Source organism: Antechinus flavipes, chromosome 3 (genome assembly GCF_016432865.1).
Source record: "Antechinus flavipes isolate AdamAnt ecotype Samford, QLD, Australia chromosome 3, AdamAnt_v2, whole genome shotgun sequence".
NCBI lineage: Eukaryota > Metazoa > Chordata > Mammalia > Dasyuromorphia > Dasyuridae > Antechinus > Antechinus flavipes.
In genome coordinates, this window is record NC_067400.1 from 175,411,013 (window position 1) to 175,431,862 (window position 20,850).

At 34.1% G+C, this 20,850-nt stretch overlaps 1 protein-coding gene across 1 annotated transcript in view; it reads right to left on the reverse strand.

Annotated features, from left to right (window-relative positions):
• The window catches only part of LIMS1 (LIM zinc finger domain containing 1), a 210,761-nt gene that overhangs the window by 148,159 nt on the left and 41,752 nt on the right, over nt 1-20,850 (reverse strand). The gene's annotated exons all lie outside the window — the stretch shown is intronic.

Genomic DNA, 20,850 nt, shown 5'->3' on the forward strand with positions numbered 1-20,850 from the left:
CTATATTTGTAAAGAACTAAATTAAGTTTAGTAGAACTAAAATTTGGTAAGAATGTGAAAAACCAAACTCTAAATCCAAAATACCTTCCCATAACAGAGGTCTCCAAGAAAATGCTAACAGCTTTAATCAATTTTAATTTGGGAAAATACTCTTTCTTTAAACTGGGTTGATTAAAAAAAAACTTATGAAAACTTATGTCAAAAACATCTGTCTGAATCATTATTACTATATGTTTACTGAGCATTTACATTGCTCTGAGCCAGGGCACCAGACATAAAGGAGAAAGGTTCTTGGCTAAAATAAAAACACATGCATGGGGAAGAAAAAAACAAAATACATTTGAGGACCGTAAAGACATGATGAGCAATTAAATGACTGGCAGCGTTTTCCAATGAGCTGTCTCTGAGTCAGAGTAAGCTAAGAAATTAAAATATTGGCCCTACCCTTGTTTTAAAAAAGTAAAAACTCAAATACCAAGGCAATACCAAGTAGAAGGCAACCTGGCTTTACTCTCCCCTTAATTTTCAATCTTTCCCTGGATGTCTCCCCCATCATTGAGAAATGCTCACTTGATCCATCCATCGGATCTCTCTCTTTTCTTTTTGTGGGAATGAAATCTACTACTAAGTGACTCTGCTTCTTTCCTCTCACTTTATTCTTAACTTTCTGCAGTCTACCTTCCAAATTCATCATTCAACTGAAAATATTCCTTTCAAAGTTATCAATGATTTCTTAATTGCCAAATTTCATAGCTTTTTTTTCAACCTTCATGCTTCTTGATACTTCTGCAGCCTTTGACACTGCTGATAACTCTTTTCCCTTATATTTTCTTCTCTCTAAATTTTCAGAACCCTCCTCTATTTGGTTCTCTTCCTATCCAGTTCAGTACTCATTTTCAAGTCCCTTGCTGGATCTTTAGCCAAGTTGTGCCTGATAACTGTGGGTGTTGCCCAAGTTTCTGTCCTTTTTTTGCTCTATTTCACTCGATGATCTCATTATCTCCAGGATTCATCTCATTACTTTCTGAATTCAATAATGATCTTTATGGAGATCTAATTGTTCAGTCCTAACTTATCTTTTCTTTTCCAGTTTCACACCTTTAACTACCTAGTGAATCTCTTGAACTGGATGTCTGCAGAGACTCTTAAAATAAACATGTTCAAAACTAAATTCATTATCACTCCTCTCAAACACCTATTATTGTTCAGGGCCCCACCATACGCCAAGACCCCCATGCTCACAACCTAGCTGTCATCCTTGACTTCTCACTGTCACCTCCCCCCTTCCATGCTTTGACTTGTTTTTATCTCCCCTTGTAACATCTTTCATGTATACCTTCTCTTCTCTGACACGGCCAGCAGCTTGGTGTAGGTCTCTATCACCTCACCCATGACTAATGCTAGTGGGTTATCTATGTCGAATCTCTCCTCATTCAAAACCAGTTTTAAAATTCATCTTCCTATGGAATTTCAAGTGAAATGCTGAGTTCTAGAAATTTTTTTATCCCCCACCTTTTTTACAACATAATCCAGAGAGTACTGAGTTTGCCAACTTACTTAACTTTTAGTTTCTGATTCACTCAAATTATGCCTTTCTACCTAAGAAATAAAGAGGAAATTTCAAACGTCATCCACAAAAAGCAAAAAAATGGTCAGATAAAAGGAGAAGTAGAGGAAAAATGCCACCTAACCTAACTCTGAATGCAATAGCTTAGACTGGACAATCAATCATATTAGCTTTTCAAAGGTAACTAGAAACTAGAAGATAAATTTTCATACATTTTTAGGGGAGTGACAGCTAAAAATGAAAGGGATTCTTTATTTTTAAATGTTTTTTATTTATTTTTAATACACATGAATCATGTTAGGAGAGAAAAGAGCAAAAGGGAAAAACCATGGGAGAGAGGAAAAAAAAAAAAAAAAAAAAAGAAGCGAACATAGCATGTGTTGATTTACATTCAGTCTCCTTTGTTCTTTTTCTGGGTGCAGATGGCATTTTCTGTCCAAAGTCTCTTGGGATTGCTTTGAATTACTGAACCCCTGAGAAGAACTAAGTCTTTCATAGCTGAACATTGCACATTCTTGCTATTATTATGTACAATGAATTCCTGGTTATGCCTGGTTCGTTTTGCATCAGTTCATGTAAAGCTTTCTAAAATCAGCTTATCATTTTTTTAAATAGAACAATAATATTCCTTTACCTTCATACATCACAGCTTGTTCAGCCATTCCCCAACAAATGGGCATTTATTCATTTTTTAATTCTTTGCTACCACAAAAAGAGCTGCTACAAACATTTTTGTACATATGAGTCCTTTTTACTCCTTTGTAATTTCCTTGGGATACAGACCTAATAGTGGCACTACTAGGTCAAAGGGTATGCAGAGTTTTATAGTCCTTTGGACATAATTCCAAGTTGCTCTCCAGAATGGTTATTTCATTTCACAAATCCACCAACAATGCATTAGTATACCAGTTTTCCCACATCCCCGTCCAACATTTAAAATTATCTTTTCCTGTCATTTTGGCCAATCTTAAAAGTGTGAAGTAGTATTTCAGAGTTGTTTTAATTTGCATTTCTCTAATCAATAGTGATTTTGAGCATTTTTTCATATAACTATAGATGGCTTTAATTCTGACATCTGAAAATTGTTCAAATCTTTTGACCATTTATCAATTGGGAAATGGCTTGCATTCTTATAAATTTTCTATAGTTCTTAATATATTTTAGAAATGAGACCATTATCAAAAATACTGGCTATAAAGATTTTCTCCAGCTTTGTACTTCCCTTTTAATCTTGTTTCTATTGGTTTTGTTTGTGCATTTAATTTAATTTAATATAAAAAATGTAAAACATAAAATAATATGGATACATTTAATTTAATGTAATCAAAGTTGTCCATTTTACCCTTCATAACGTTCTCTATTTCTTCTTTGGGTTTGATGACTGCTGCTTTATAATATAGTTTTAGATTTAGTACTGCTAAGCCACCATCCTTGATAATTTTTTTCATTAATTCCCTTGATATTCTTGATTTTTTGTTCTTCTGGATGAATGCTGTTATTATTTTTTTCTAGTTCTATAAAAATAATGTTTTAGCAATTTGATTGGTATGCAACTGGGGATTTTTTAAATGACTTTACTAGATATGGGTCAAAGTCTTTAATTTAATACCTTAAGCAATCAAGTACATGCTTCACATTAAATACAACATATTTGAAATTTACATACAATGAATGAAAAGTAATGATATACTAAAAGTGTTCATATAACAGAAGTCAAGAGCCAAATAAATATTGGATATAAATACCCTAGATTTTTAAAACTCCACACATCCTTCTCAAAAAAAAAATTTTTTTTAATAGATAGGTTAAACACAATCATGGAAATTACTTTGAATGAGTACAATCTGGATCTATCACATATCTATTTTTACTAAGTTTGCACAATAAAAGGAAATTAAAACTTCCCAAATGAACACTTCCTTCTTTTTGAAAGTCAATTTCTTTTTCAAAGAGACAGGCTGTGAGATAAATTTGGCAACATTCTCAAACAGCAAGTAAGCCTCTAAATTTATGGAAAATTCTTAGCCACATTAGAAAATATGCTTAGGAAGATCATTATTACCCAATATGTTTCTAACAGCTTTCCTCCACACTTTATTGGTTTGAATAAACAGGAACATTTCTTGCAATATCTCAGCAACTCTAAGTCTTTAGGGAAAAGAATGAGTTACACGTATTTGCGAAAGAGTTGCAAAGAGTTGGAATTTTTCAGTAAGTTTAGATTCTGTGTCATGGTTAAAAACTACATTCCTCCCTAACTTGTATATGTGTATATCTCTACCTATTTATCTATCCATCTAAACAAAAGTTGCTCAAAGTATGGAAATCTGGAAGCCAGAATCTTGATATGGTCTCCAGTGTATATAGACACCAAATATACACCGTTATTTTTTTTAAAAGTCTTGTTATTCCCATATAAACATTCCCATGAAATATCAGGCAGAAAGCAGCATACTGAAAGCCATAAAGGTGAATCCTGAACTCCTAACCAATTACCAAATCTTCAGCTATTCATAAAACTGAAATGCTCAATCCTTTCTCTCTTAGACATTTCTCATGTGGTTTTTATAAGAAGGATGAGATACAAATAAAGGAAATTTTAAGAAGTATTATTTCTTTAAATAGTGTAGTACAGAAAAACCTTTATTATTGAAAACCAAGAAGGAATACAGAATGGTTCAATGGAAAGAACACTGACTTTGCAACTGGAGGATTGGGGTTCAAATTCTGCCTTTATTATTTACTTCTTGTGAGACTTTGGACAAATAACAATCTCTTACAGTTTTGGTTTCCTTATTTGTGAAATAAGTAGTTTGAATTAAGAGTCAGCTAGGTGGTACAGTGAATAGAGCACTGAGCTTGGAATTATGAAGACCTGAATGCAAATCCTACCTATGAATTTGGGCAAGTCATTTGGACCTCAATTTCCTCATCTGTAAAGTGGGAATAATAATAATAGCACCTATCTCCCAGGGTTGTTATAAGGTTCGAAGTAAGATAATATGGCACACATTAGTGTTACTTAGTGCCATATTATAAATATTACCTATCAGTGACTCCAGGACAGCTGGATAACATGGGTGGACATGCCGGGACTAAAGTTGGGAAGACTCATATTTGTAAATTCAAATCTGGCCTCAGCTAGCTGTTTGACACTGTATAACTCAATTAACTCTTTCTTCATCTATTTGCCTCTGTTTCTTCATCTGAAGAATGAAGTGGAGAAGGAAATGGCAAATCACTCTAGTATGTTTGGCAATAAAACCCCAAGTAGAGTCACAAAGAGTTGGACATGAATGAAAAATGACTAAACAGAATACAGATGTCTCCATAACTCAATGGTTAAAGCACTTATGAACCAGGCTTCCTAAGTTTGATCCTCTATGGAGCTTCTTTAATTGGTTTGAAAAGACTATTCCTAGCTGTGTGACCCTGACCAAGTCACTTAACTCAGTTTGCCTCAGTTTTCTCACCTGTGAAATGAGTTGGAGAAGAAAATGGCAAACCACTCCACTTCTTTGCTAAGAAAACTTCTAATGGCGTCAATGAAGAATCTGACAAAGCTACATAATAACATAAATTATTAATATATCAATGGTTCTTAAATTTTTGTTTTCAGTATCCCTTTTTACTCTAAAAAACTGAAAATCCCTCAAAGAACCTATTTATGCTAGATTATATTCATTGCTATTTACCATATTAGAAATTAAAATGTTTGAAGATTATTATGAAAATAGTTTTCATTTAAGAACCCCCTGAAAGGCTTCCTGGAAAATACTAGGAGAACCAATGGACTAAGATTTTTTTTTTCCAGTCCTAAATCTATTATTTGAGCTCACAAAAACGCATGATTGAACAACAAATAAAATAGAGAAATCCCCCTTCTCTTGAAGAAAGTGGTATTGGAGCTAAAACTCTGAAGGAAACTGTATATTCCAAAAGCTGACAGTGGGAGTGAGAGCCCTCAGATTGAGGAGGCAGTGGTGGGGAAGGTGGGGAAAGACCACAAGTCATTTTGGCCACAATACACAGGGTATGTGGGGAGGAGTAATAGGTCATCAGCATGAAAAGATAAACTGGAGCCAGAATTTGAAGTACTTTAAATGCCAAACAATGAGTGTAATCTTTGAGTCTTCTCTATTTATGTTTTCTTGCCAATTGCATAAAAGCCAGTTTTTGAAGATATGGAGAATTTTGCTCTGTTTCAGTTTTTTAGGGACTGCTCAGGGAAGTTGTAAAAGGAGGGAAAAGACTGTTGCGGGAATTTTGGTTTTGAGCCGCGGTAATTTTTTGAAGCCAAAGCATTCCAGAGAGCAAGTCTTGGTATAGAAAAAATTTTACAATTTGAAAATGAGTTCCTCAGGAGTTGCATTTTTCTTTAAATTTTTTTTATATCCCCAGTTACATGTAAAAACAACATTTTTTGGTTATATATTTACATTCACTTTAAATACATACACACACACATACACACATACACACATATTCTTACAAATCATATTGGGAAAGAAAAATCAGAACAAAAGAGAAAAAACACGAAAAACAGAAGAAAAAAAAATGAACATAGCAAGTGTTTACTTTCAGTCTCCAGGAGTTGCATTTCTGACTTTGAAATCCTGTTTTTTTTTTTTTTTAATAATAATAGCTTTTTATTTTTCAAAATACATGCAAAGATAGTTTTCAACATTCATTCTTGCAAAACATGACTTTGTTATTCTTGTATACAGCACTACTCTCTGCCCCATTGCTGTTATTATTATTCACCTGTATCTAATTACCTAATCCCATGGATTTTTGTTCATGGGATTTTCTTAGAAAAGGTACTGGGGAAATTAGTATGGCAGAAATTAGGCAAGGACCCACACTTAACACCATATACCAAGATAAGATCAAAATGGGTCCATGATCTAGGCATAAAGAACGAGATTATAAATAAATTAGAGGAACATAGGATAGTTTATCTCTCAGACTTGTGGAGGAGAAAGAAATTTGTGACCAAAGATGAACTAGAGACCATTACTGATCACAAAATAGAAAATTTTGATTATATCAAATTAAAAAGCCTTTGTACAAACAGAACGAATGCAAACAAGATTAGTAGGGAAGCAACAAACTGGGAAAACATCTTTACAATTAAAGGTTCTGATAAAGGCCTCATTTCCAAAATATATAGAGAACTGACTCAAATTTATAAAAAATCAAGCCATTCTCCAATTGATAAATGGTCAAAGGATATGAACAGACAATTTTCAGATGATGAAATTGAAACTATTACCACTCACATGAAAGAGTGTTCCAAATCGCTATTGATCAGAGAAATGCAAATTAAGACAACTCTGAGATATCACTACACACCTGTCAGATTGGCTAAGATGACAGGAAAAAATAATGATGAATGTTGGAGGGGATGTGGGAAAACGGGGACACTGATGCATTGTTGGTGGAGTTGTGAACGAATCCAACCATTCTGGAGAGCAATCTGGAATTATGCCCAAAAAATTATCAAATTGTGCATACCCTTTGATCCAGCAGTGTTTCTATTGGGCTTATACCCCAAAGAGATACTAAAAAAAGGAAGGGGACCTGTATGTGCCAAAATGTTTGTAGCAGCCCTGTTTGTAGTGGCTAGAAACTGGAAAATGAATGGATGCCCATCAATTGGAGAATGGCTGGGTAAATTGTGGTATATGAATGTTATGGAATATTATTATTCTGTAAGAAATGACCAACAGGATGAATACAGAGAGGCTTGGAGAGACCTACATGGACTGATGCTAAGTGAGATGAGCAGAACCAGGAGATCATTATACACTTCGACAACGATATTGTATGAGGATGTATTCTGATGGAAGTGGATTTCTATGACAAAGAGACCTAACTGAGTTTCAATGGATAAATGATGGACAGAAACAGCTACAACCAAAGAAGGAACACTGGGAAACGAATGTGAACTATTTGCATTTTTGATTTTCTTCCCGAGGTATTTTTACCTTCTGAATCCAATTCTCCCTGTGCCACAGGAGAACTGTTTGGTTCTGCAAATATGTATTATATCTAGGATATACTGCAACATATTTAACATATATAGGACTGCTTGCCATCTTGGGGGGGGGGGGGAAGGAGAGAGGGGAAAAAACGAAACATAAGCGAGTGCAAGGGATAATGTTGTAAAAAATTACCCTTGCATGGATTCTGTCAATACAAAGTTATTATTAAATAAAATAAAATTTAAAAAAAAAAAAGAAAAGAAAAGAAAAGGTACTGGGGCGTGATTTCCATTTCCTTCTCCAGTTCATTTTCCAGATGACAAACTAAGGAACAAGGTTAAGTGACTTGTCCAGGGTCACACAGCTAGTTAAGTGTCCAAGGTCAAATTTAAAGTCAGTTCTTCCTGACTTCAGGTCTAGTGCTTTACTCACTGTGCCACCTAGCTGTATAATAGGAATAATACTCTAACCTCTAAACCACCTTGCAATTTAAAATTAAACTGGCTCAGGAATCTAAAGGATCAAACCATGGGTATCAATTCTGATCCTTTTAGTACAAACAGTCACAAGGAGCTCCAATAGCATGGAGTATATATTCAGCTAATCAACCCTTAGGAAAGCATTTGTTCCCTGAGGTTTTGAGACACTTCATTTAGATTGAAGAAGATTATTCTCTGAATCTTGGCTATAACCTTTAATCATCAATGAGCAGTCAATGAGTAATGGAATACAACCACCTCAAATCTTTTCCCTCAAAATTTGGATAAAAGAAAAATGAATCAATCAACTAGCATTTAAGTATCTACTACATGAAAAATACTGGGTTAGGTAATGGGATACACAAACATTCCCTTAATTTCACTAGTATTTTATTTTTCCAATTACATGTAAAGATAGTTTTCAACATTCATTTTTGTAAGATTTTGAGTTACAAATCTTTCTTTTTCCCTCCTTTCCTTCCTTTTCCCTTCCCCAAGAAAGCAACCAATGTGATATAGGTTATATATGTACAATCATTTAAAACATTTCCATATTAAAATTCTCTTAGTAATTTAAGAGTGCTCATTCTAATTCTGTCACAATCTATCAAAGTACGTCAATTATTTCCCCCAAATTCCCATATGAGACTTCATAGATAATGCAGCATTTACTAGATACCAATTCTAACAGATCAAAATATAGTATAGCTTAAAGAGAACATACTTTCATTGTGGTGATGTCTCCCAAGTGCCTGAGAAATGGAAATATTCTAAGTGGATGATACACAGGTTATAGAAGGGGCTGAGGCCATCTGTAATTAGATACAGTTCCAGACATTTAACCAAATGTTTTCAAATCAAACATGATTTATATCAAGAGGTTTTTTTGTTTTTTTAAACCTATAACTATACATTCCCTAAACCTTCAGAATGCAGAAGGAAAATGGAAATTCAAATTGACATAAGAAAAATTCAATGTATGACAGAAAGTAACAAAAATTGCTACTTTATAAAACAAGTAAGAGTTGTTGGAGAAGTGAAAAGTGGCATCAACTGGTCTTTGTATGATTTGTTACTGGCTACACAATGCCAAATGCCTAATGACTGATTCTATTTCTTTAAACTAGGTCAACCAATGGTGATGGGATTCTGTAGACCCCCTTTTACAAATGCCCACAGATTGCTTATAATTTCCTTTTAAAATAATTTGGTGGGCAGGAATCTTAATGTAGCTATCAGGTTTTATAGATAAAGCATACTTTTATCTTATCTGGTTAGAGTACAATAGATATAAGATAGAACTAATATAGTGTAGCAAATATATAAAATTACAACTAAATTTTGCTTTCTCAGACATGCATAAGAACAATAATTTTCTTCAAGTAGAATTATTAAGGAGATAGCAATACTCATTAACTTAAGACAGGTTCACTTGGTTATAGGGGAAATATCTTTACTATACAAAGCCTTTTTAGTTGTTAAGAACAACTTCAATGATTTGTTCATACATTAAATGGCCATTAAGTATCTGCTATATGAAGGACATTGTGTTAGAGGCTGACTTTATAAGGATATACAGTAGCACAGACTATGCCTTCAAGAAACTGGCACATGAGAAATGCACAAGATTCACATATTCTTAAATATAGGGCTGGAAAGGAGCTCAGAGACCACTATGTCAGGCCCTCTCATTTAACTAGGGATTTGACTGAGGCATTAGAAGTAGAATTTGAACTGAGATGCCCAAATAACTCTGAAGCAAGAGAAAGTAGGATATAAGCAAAGAAAAGAGCCAATAAGAAAGCTGAGGAAGAAGAGCTGATTTTCACCAAAGAATTCATTCCAATATCCTCTAAACTAATGGGTGAATGGAAAGGCTGAAACAAAAATCTTAGAAATAATTAAATCAAGGAGAAGGTGTACAGATGTTTAAAATTCAAAATTAGAAACCATACCCCCAAAGAGACTGGACCCTCTAGAACAATCCCAAAAGCTAATCAATTAACAAGCATTTATTGACACACACAAAGACTACTTAAAAGTAAGTCCTCTCCACTTCCTGTTGAAATAAAATTGTACTGTTGGTCTACCTCCTCCCCAGACTCTCTAAGGAACAGGTTCCATCTAGTCTCTCACTCTGCTCATGAACTCTTCCCTGTTATCTGTTGCTCAAATGGGACTTGAGCCATTTAGTTATTATTCCACATATATTACAACACTCCAGTATTCACAGAACCCTAGATTTAGAGGTATAAGGAACTTTAGAGGTAATTTAGTTTGGTACTTCATTTTATTTAAATTTTAATGTGTTTTATTGATGCCATCAACCTCTTTTATTTTACAGATGGACATTTTGAGTCCCGAAGGGACTTAAGTGATTTGCCTGACACAACAGTACTATCCAAGGCACTTGGAAAGGTAGAACAAGGAAAGAAGAAGGGGAGAATCTCAAGGGCCAGTTTTCCTGCTGGTTCAGTTGTCTAGCTATTAAATACATTTTTATTATTTAAATGTCAGTGAACTCCCCTGAAATGCTGTGAAAGGAGATACATGAATGGATGACATGAGAGTTGGTACTTTTTCCATAGGTTAGCAGAGTTTACAGTATTCAATCCCATTTATTCTGTGAAGACAGTATGACACAATAGAGAGAAAATCCTTAAAAATGTGGTTAAATTAATCTCTCAGAATTTTACTATATTCAAAGAACAAATAGGAATAACAGAGGTGAATTTGGGTAGTCAACAAAGTGAGCAGAACCAAGAAAACCACAAATTAAATGATTATAATAATTGAAAGGAATATATTGGTAAAAATCATCAAGATAGCCATATGTTGACATGGATAGAAGGATAGATCTTGGTTGAATCCTATACCAGGCACTTATTAGCTAAGTGATTACTTAAATTTTGTCTCAGTTTCCTCATTTGTAAAAATGGGGATAATAATAGGACCCACTTCCCAGAGTTGTGGTGTTTTGCAAGCTTTAAAGCACTACAGAAATATTGTTAACATTATCATTACAGCTCAGATCAATGCCATGACCAATCTTGACTCCAGCACTCTTTCTCTAATTCTTCTATTTTGAGAGGCAGTGAATTACAGAAATGAAATGAGGAACAAACACACTGTCAGACACAATCAATATGTCCATTTGTTTTATTTAATTGTAATTCTTTGTTACTAGAGAGGGCTCTACTGGGAGATAATGTGATATAGGGAAATGTGATATTAGAAAATATAAGATAATATGATATAGAAAAAGAAGGGCAGTTAGGTGGCACAGAGCACTAGTCTTAAAATCAGGAAAACTCCTCTTCCTGAGTTCAAATTTGACTTCAGATATTAATATTGTGACTGACCCTGGGCAAGTCACTTAAACATGTTTGTCTAAGTTTCCTAATCAGTAAAATGAGTGGAGAAGGAAATAGCAAACCACTCTACTATCTCTGCCAAGAAAATTCCAAATGGGGTCGTGAGTCAGAAAACACTGAAAAATGATAAACAAAAAATGAACAAAAACAGGAAAATAAAGAGGGGTCTCTCTATAGAGATAAAGATTTTAAATAAATAATTTATTTTATAAATTTAAATTTATTAGTAAATTTAATAAAATTTTAATAAATTTATTCTTTGAATAAATATTTATATTTATTAATAAATAAAAAATTTAAGATCTACATTCAGATCCCTCTAATACTAAGTAACTTTGGCCAAAATTTTAAAAAGTCTCCCTGAGCTTCAGTTTTGATATAAAAATAGATAGATATAGATATAGATATAGATATAAAAAAATCTTTCTTTCGGTTAAATGTGTTAGAAGAACCAGTGATCAAAATGCTAACATTGCCTATTCATGGCTAATAAGAGTGGGCAGCTTTATGACCTAAATGGGCACAAAATACACACTGCTGATAATACAAATAATGAGAAGTTAAAGTGATGATCAAATCACATATATATGATTTTAAATAAATCAGCTTAAACAAAAATAACAAAGCTCTTAAAAATCCAACAATAGATTCTGAAAGCCATTTTATATGTCATTCCCAAACATCTCAATATTTCTGGCAGATTCCAAACAATAATCTACAAGATGTCCATTCTCATGTTTTATAACTGAGTTCTATGTACCACTGGCTAAAAATAACATCTAAGGGGATCAAGACACATTATGACTATTTTCATAATTCCCTATATAGGGCAAAGCAAATAATAAACTAAAAACAAAAAAACAAAAAGTATCACAAGGAATGATTTTTTATCCTAGACCAGAGGTTCTTAAACTAGGAGTCACAAACTTTGAAAAATACATTTCCATAAGAGTATTTTAATATAACAAACTTCCTTTGTAATCATATATTTTAATCCTTCATTTAAAAATGCTTTTCTGCAAAAGAGAAAAACCATGAGGGAGAGAAAAAAAATAGAAAAAAGAAGTGAATATAGCATGTGGTGATTTATATTCAGTCTTCTTGATACTTTCTGTCCAAAGTCTATTGGGATTGCATTGGATCACTAAGAAGAACCAAGTCTTTCATAGTTGATCATCACACAATCTCGCTATTACTGTGTACAATGTATTCCTGATTTTATAATGACTTGTTTCACTCAGCATCAGTTCATGTAAATCTTCCCAGCCTTTCTAAAATCAGCTTGTTCATCATTTTTTTAAAGAATAATAATATTCCATTGTCTTCATATACTACAACTTATTCAGCTATTCCCCAATTGATAAGCATCTACTCATTTTCCAATTCTTTGCTACCACAAAATGAGCTCATTTTTGCACATGTGGGTCCTTTTCCCTCCTTTATGATTTCCTTGGGATACAGACCCAGTAATGGCATGCTGGGTCAAATGGTATTATACACATCAACTGCCAAATCTTGTGAATCTTAGTCTATAACATATTTCACATCTTTCCCCTCTTCTCTTTTTATACAGACTTTAATATAAATGGAGGCCCTTATCACTTCTTGCCTGGATTATAATAAATGCTTCCAAATTAGACTCCTTCTTCTGATCTCCTCCTTCTCCTAAATCATCCTCCTTATAAGTTTGTAAAAAACAATCTAGATGGAGCACATGATTTCACATTATTTCCCTGCTCAAGAAACTTCAATGATTCCCTATTACCTACTTCTAAGATGAAATATAAACTATCCCATAGCACAAATTCAAGTTATGAAAAAGGTTTTAAAAATTACTTTGGAAATTAAGTAACTTATTCACAAAGTCCAGCAGAGAATGGGACAGAATTTAGTATCACTTACACATTCAAGGAAAAAAAAAGATTGCAAAGGGATTTAGCACACACCACTGTACATGTCCTATGGTTATAATGAGTCTCTTACTTAAGACCACAGATCTCGAAATAAAAGAAATTTTAGAGATTATCTTGTCTAACCCTCCCATTTTATATAGCAAGAAACTAAAGCATAGAGAGGCAGTGACTTTCCCCCTTGTCACAAAAGTAGGGCCATTTCAAGTCATCCTGACCTATACCTAGTCACTGGACCCAGATGGTCCTTGAGTGCAAAGTGAGGCAGGTGACCTTGCACAGCCTTCTATCACTTACATCCAATTCACTTGTGTGTCTCTAGCATCACCTGCCTGATAACAGAGCACTCTTCCATAACAAAGGACAAACAACTATAAAGTGATAGCTAGGACAGTGCTCTTTCACACATTTCTATAAGATTTGTCAGGCTGGCTGAATGAGGCACACCTAGATTGGACAAGTGCCTGGTTGTGGTCCTATATCTACCATCACATATTAGTTTCTTAATGTTTTGTTGGCCTGGGATAATTAAGAACCTACTATGTGCCAGGCATTGGTCTAAGCACTAGGGAAACAAAAAGAAGCAAAAGATAGTCCCTTCCATGAAGGAGTTTAAAATCTAATGGGGGAGCCAACATGCAAACAAATGTAAACAAAGCAAGCTGTATACAGGATAAGCAGAACATAATTAAGAGGCAAGGGTCTGGAATTAAGAGGGATTAGTGAAGGCTTCCTGGAGAAAGTAGAAGAGTTAAATGGAGCCAGGGAGGTCAGTATAAATGAGGAGGAGGGAAAGCATTCCAGGAATAGGGAATGATCAGAGAAAATGCTCAGAGCCAAGAGATGGAGTATCTTGTACATGCAACAGCCTGGAGACCAGTGTCCCTGGATCAAAAAGGATGTGCTGGGGAAGACTGTTGTAAGACTGCAAAGACAGGAGAAAACTAGGTCATAAAGATCTTTGAATGTTTCAGATGTGGATATGATTGCTACCTGTAAAGGCTCTAAAAAAATGGAGTTAATATGCTCTCCAGGTAGTCATTATTTAGAGATATTCAGAAGCTAAGCCTTATAGACAAAACACTTGGGAGGAATAATCAATGCTGATGAATAACCAATGACCTCCGTCCTAATGGGAAGCCATTATGTCATGGCACAAAGTCAGTTAGCACTTTAACATTCTTGGCTATAGATAGTAATGGATCATTGCTATCTCTTAAAGAAAAAGGGAGATTTGTTTTCCCTCCAAGAATGTTTATAACAATTAGACAGTACTCTACATAAGAGTAAGCGGAAATCTGAAAGATGTGCTGGCAATCTTGTCCAAAGTTCCCAAGTGGAGGCAGATCTTGTAGGAAAGAGGATATGAAATACCATTTTTAAAGATAAAGTGAACTGAGTTTGTATCCCAAAGATTGTAAAAGAGAGAAAAGAATCCATATGTGCAAAAATATTTGTAGCAGCCCTTTATATAGAGGCAAGGAACTGCAAACTGAGCGGATGTCTATCATTTGGGGAATGGCTGAATAAGTTATGGTATATGAATATATTAAGTGTTTTATAAAAAAATGATGAGCAGACATTTCAAAAAAGCCTGGAAAGACTTATATAAACTGCTGCTGAGTGAAGTGAGCAAAACTAAGAGAACATTGTACATAGTAACAAGATTATGTGATGATCAACTATGACAGATTTGGCTTTTCTCAGTAATGTGGTAATTCAAAGCAATTCCAATAGACTTGGGATGGAAAATGCTATGTGCACCCAAGAGAGACCAGGGAGATTGAATGTAGATTGAAGTTTAGTATTTTCATCTTTGTTAGTTTGATTGATTCTTTCTTTCTTGTAGTTTTTTCCCTTTTGGTCTGATTTTTCTTGTACAACACGGCAAATATGAAAACATGCTTAAAAGAATTGCACATATTTAACATATATCAGATTGCTTGCTCCCTTGGGAAGGGGGCGTGTAAAGGAGAGAGGGAGAAAAATTTGGAACCCAAGGTCTTACAAAAATGAATGTTGAAAGCATGCATTTGGAAAATAAAATACTATTGAAAATTTTAAAAATTAAGTGAAAAGATATTCCTTTAAATGCTTCTGTGAACTACAATAGCTAAAAAGGTCTATGATATTTTCTTCTATATCTATTATAATAATATATAATTTGGTAGTATCTAGAACATAGTAGGCATTTAATAAATGTTGGTTGACTGCTTACATGGTAACATCACAGTACTACCTCAACAAAAAAATTCCTTAAAAGTTGCAAGAGTATATTCTTATAAATGAAACAGAACTTTGCTTGATTTCAAAACAATCTGGTACATTTTGGTGATGACTCTCCAATCCCTCCTTAGCACAGATGCCAAACTGATTGTCCATGTCACTCTCCTGGCTCAAGAAAAGCCAGTGGCTCCCTACTGCCTCTCAAATAAAATTCAAACTTCACTGGCATTTAAAGACTTTCTCCAACTGGCTCTAACCTCTTCCAAAGTGACTTCAAAGTATTCCCACTTATGTATTTTACATTCCATTACAATTAGCCTTCTTGCTGTTACTTGTAAAGAACATTCCATCTCTGTCTCCCTGCTCTGGCACAACCTGTGTTCCATGCTTGACTCCCTCCTCACTTTCCTAAATCCCTACCTCCTTTCAAGGATCAAATTAAGCACAATCTCCTATACAAAGACCTCCCAGATCCCAGAAGTTGCCAATGCTCTTCCTTTCTTGCTGAAATTATTTTGAATATATGCTAATTTTTGTACATATTGTTTCCTCCTAGTTGAATGTAAGTTCCTTGAGGACAGGATCTTTTTTTCCCCTTCACCTAGCACAGAGTCTAGAATGTTTAATAAATGATTATTTTATTTAATTTAAGCTTAAGAAATTTCCCCAATCTCCTCATCTGTAAATATATATATATTTATACATCCCCAACCTCCTCAGAGTTGTTATGAAGATCTAATGATAAGACTAGACATTAAAATGTTTTGACACAAAGTTAAAGGCCCCTTAATCCTTGGCCTAGATAAAAACTTTTATTTTGTTGCTATTTAGTCATATTTGACTCCTCACTGTCCCATTTGGGGTTTTATAGGTGGCAAAAATACTGAAGTGGTTTGCATTTCTTTTTCCAGTTCATTTTACAGATGAGAAAACAGACAAACAGAGTTAAAGTGACTTGCCTAGGATTACACAATTACTAAGTATCTGAGGCCACATTTGAACTCAGGAAGATGAGTTTTCCTAACTCCAGGCTCAGAACTCCACTGGGCCATTAGTTGCCTTTTATAATTAGATACAAAAATCACAGCATTAGATACTGCAGTATCAGTATATCAACTATCTGCTACTAGTTAACCACCAAAACATAGGGCTACAGACTGAATTCCACTCCTAGATGTCCCTATAAGTGATTTCACCCCTAAATGTCCAGAACTGATTTCAGAGACAGAAGAAGTATGTGAAATAAGAGGGCCCCCCCAGGAATAAAGATCTTCTAAGGGAACTGATTCTGCAAGCAAGCCCTCGGTTGGGATAAGCAAGTTCTTTAGTTTTAGTCTAATTGGGGCCAATTTTGAGGGAGAGAAAGGGAGTTACATTTGACTGACCAAGTAGAAAGGGTATTGTCCTCACTGTGGGAAATGGCCAGTACAGAAATAATCTGGAATTTCCTGGGTCTTGTCAGTTTGCTATAACAGAAGTCTATGAAAATGAATCTTCCTTCTTAAAGGCATACTGAAAATTATGGAAGTCATTATATCTAATGAGGGGGATGGGATAGAGGCGATCACGATGGTCTCTTCCAAGCTCTGTAGTTCTACAATCCTGTGATACTCAAAGCAATTTTCTGTATTTCTTTTCATCTGGATTTATAAACTTTGCAAAGCCTTTATTACTGTGATCACTGGTTCATCCTGCCAAATGTGAGCAGGATGTAAGCACAAATGACTCTTTCTCCCTTCATTTATATAAAGGTTAACAATAATGACTCACTTTAGTTAGTAACCATGAAGCAAAAATGGACATAAAAAACAGAAAACTCTCTTTAGGAGAACACTGAACCCCAAGTAGGAAATAAAAAAAATTCTTTTTCCTATGAGAATTTATTTAACAATGAGCAGAGCTAGGGTTTGGAATAAGGCAAAAGCCCCGACAGAAGAAGGAGCACTACCCCTGGCAGAGTTGGTAGTGAATAATGAGACATGTTTATAATAGTGAGAATTATCTCATACTTATTCTCTTCTTTTGTTTATTTTTGATAGTTAATCTTTGCCTTTGGGGATTTTTTTAGTCTCCTTCACTTTTCCAAAAGGAACCTCCCTAAAAAACTCAGACTCATTTTTTGTTAGTCATGGAGAGAACCAAGATTAGGAATCTTACCATCTCCTTTTTCTTATTCTACATAAAATCATCAGTTCATGTAGCAAATAGCTATTACACAAATGGATGAAAACATTAAAAGATACTGAATGAATCAGATTAGCAAACTGCAAAACTCTGATATCATGCAAAGGAACAATAAGAGTCTGGGATTTGAGAGTACTTTTATAAACACTTATGGCAACTACTAAGTGTAATAGGGTGATTCAGTAGATAACGTGTAGGGTGTAGTGAGGAAGATTCATCTTCCTGAATTCAGATCTGACCTCACACACTTACTGTGTGTGACACTGTTTGCCTCAGTTTCCTCATCTGTAAAATCATCTGGAGAAAAAAATGCGAACCCTTACAGTATCTCTACCAAAAAAATCTTGAAAGGTCATGATGAATTTGATGAAATGATGAAAATCATATTAGCTACTGGTAGAAAAAGACCCATATGTATAAAACTATTTATAACTCTTTTGTGATGGCAAAAAATTGAAAATTGATGCACATATTTAACCTATGTCAGATTACTTGTCTTGGAGAAGGAGGAAGTGAGGGATGGAGGGAGAAAAATCTGAAACAAAGTCTTGTAAGAAGGAACATTGCAAACTATCTTTGCAAATGTTTTGGAAAATAAAATACTATTAAAATTTTTTTAAAAGTTAATCTATTTTTTGGATAAATGATGGATAGAAACAGCTACACCCAAAGAAGGAACACTGGGAAACGAATGTGAACTATTTGCATTTTTGATTTTCTTCCCGAGTTATTTTTACCTTCTGAATCCAATTCTCCCTGTGCAACAGGAGAACTGTTCGGTTCTGCAAATATGTATTGTATCTAGACTATACTGCAACATATTTAACATATATAGGACTGCTTGCCATCTGGGGGGGGGGGGTGTGGAGGGAGGGAAAAACGAAACATAAGCGAGTGCAAGGGATAATGTTGTAAAAAATTACCCTGGCATGGATTCTGTCAATACAAAGTTATTATTAAATAAAATAAAATTAAAATTAAAAAAAAAAGTTAATCTATTTTAAAAATGAATTGAAAATTGAGGAGATACTCATCAATTGGGGCATGGCTATCCATATAAGTTATGGATATGAATATATTGTTCAAAAAGAAATGATAGAGAATTTCAGACTCCTGTGACCTGTAAGAGCTGATGCAAAGTGAAGGGAGCAGAACCAGGAAATAATTTACATAATACCAATACAGTAAAGGCAAAAAATTTAAAAGACTGAGGAGTTCTGATCAATGATATGACTGAGGGTAATTTTGGAGGATTCATTCAATTTAATAAACATTCATTAAGTACCTATGTGCCAGATATTGTGCTAAGCACTGGTTATACAATTAAGACAAAGAAAGTCCTTGCTTAGAAAGTAGCTTACAATCTAATGAGGGAAAATAATACACAGAAAGCTTAAAAGGAGGGGTGGGAGACTTGGGGGTAACCAACATAGGAACTGATAGAAAATGGAGAGTTACCCAGAAAGTTCTGAGTCCTCTATAATTTTAATCAATTTAAAATAGAATACTTTGTACAGCAAAGGCACTAAAATACATTAGACTGATTAAAGTTACTGAAACACTACAATCAGCATCAAAGGCACAAAAACCATTACGCAAGAAGCTAGTCAAGTCTTCATATAACCTAGGCATAAAATCAATGACTTTGCTTTACCTGAGTCACTAAAGAAAATAGCAGAACAGTTCTCTCACACAATATTACACATCCCCCTGCAAAGTACACTGACGAGGCAGTCTGCAAATTTTGACTAAATAAATCAGAAAACTTCATTTGGAATTTAATCACCATTCCTGGGCACAATGCCTATTACAAGGATTTCTTCTATTACATGAACTCTTTTCTTTTCCAGTCAAGAATAGTGGACTCCCTTGATTCATTCCTTTCTCTCTTTGAATGCATGTATTCCCCTTCATTAAATCTCTATGACTTTACAGTAATTGAATTTGGATACATATGCTAAAATGGCATAACAAGGGTTATTTCCCTTGTTACCTACCCCCACCCCCAATTCTATATGTTTAGTTGAAGATCAGCATCGGCTGGAGGTATAAATTACAAAGCAATGTTATCAGTCCTTTCTATATTATGAATCCAATTAAAAACTGTCCTTCAATTTGTAGCTGCAGCCAATAATTTTTCATGGAAAATCAAGCAGTAAGAAGTCACTTTTAATTATAAATATACTTGGAGGTTGTAAAACAATCCAGAATGACTCCTCCGTACATAATGTAACGAATGCTTAACTTTAAAAGAAGGGCAAGGGGAGAAAATTTTCAAGGTAATAACCACAGAATCAAAATACTAAAAATTATTACAATAAAAATTTGGATTCACTCTACCACACTGCACTGAAAATACATTCTTTTTGTAAATATTCTTGGAATCCATGTTATTCTACATACCATTCTTCCAGGTAGCCAAATATAATAAACAAGGGTCTGGAATATATATCTACCAAATGCATTTATTATCATAATTACATATAAACCTACTAATCTAAAAATAAAATATAAAATGTCAACCAAACTTACTAGGTAAAATATAAATTATTACTATGGTATATATTAAATTCATTTGGAACATTTTAGACAAAGGATTAAATATAAGGATGAAGTAAAAAGTTCCTCTTCTCTATATTCATATGCTTAGACTCAATTTTTCATAGACAAAACAGAGAAAACCAAATTGAATCCTAGATATCAGTTCAATAAGCATTATATTCACTCAAAATCTTTCTGTTAAAATCAATGTTCCATTGTTCCTAATAACTACACTAATATGTTTTTATGAAGTAACTTTCTTAAAGTAGCTAAATTTTAGATTTATTCATTATTCCTTATGTTGTGATGAATTATTTTAGCAGCTGGAAAGGCCCAAGATCACATAATTCAACCCTTTCATTTTATAGAGGCTATATACAATGTCTTGCCCATGGTCACAGACCTGAACATAAAAAGAATGAGAAACCAGTTCTTCTGAAACCTAGTCCAATGGTAGGGACAAGTGAGACTGGGGATTAAATATATTTATCATTTCAGGTAAAAGGAAAATATATAGCAATTTTCCTGTAATGAGTAATAATGATGCAAAAGAGGAAATGTATAACTATATTGTTACTGTAA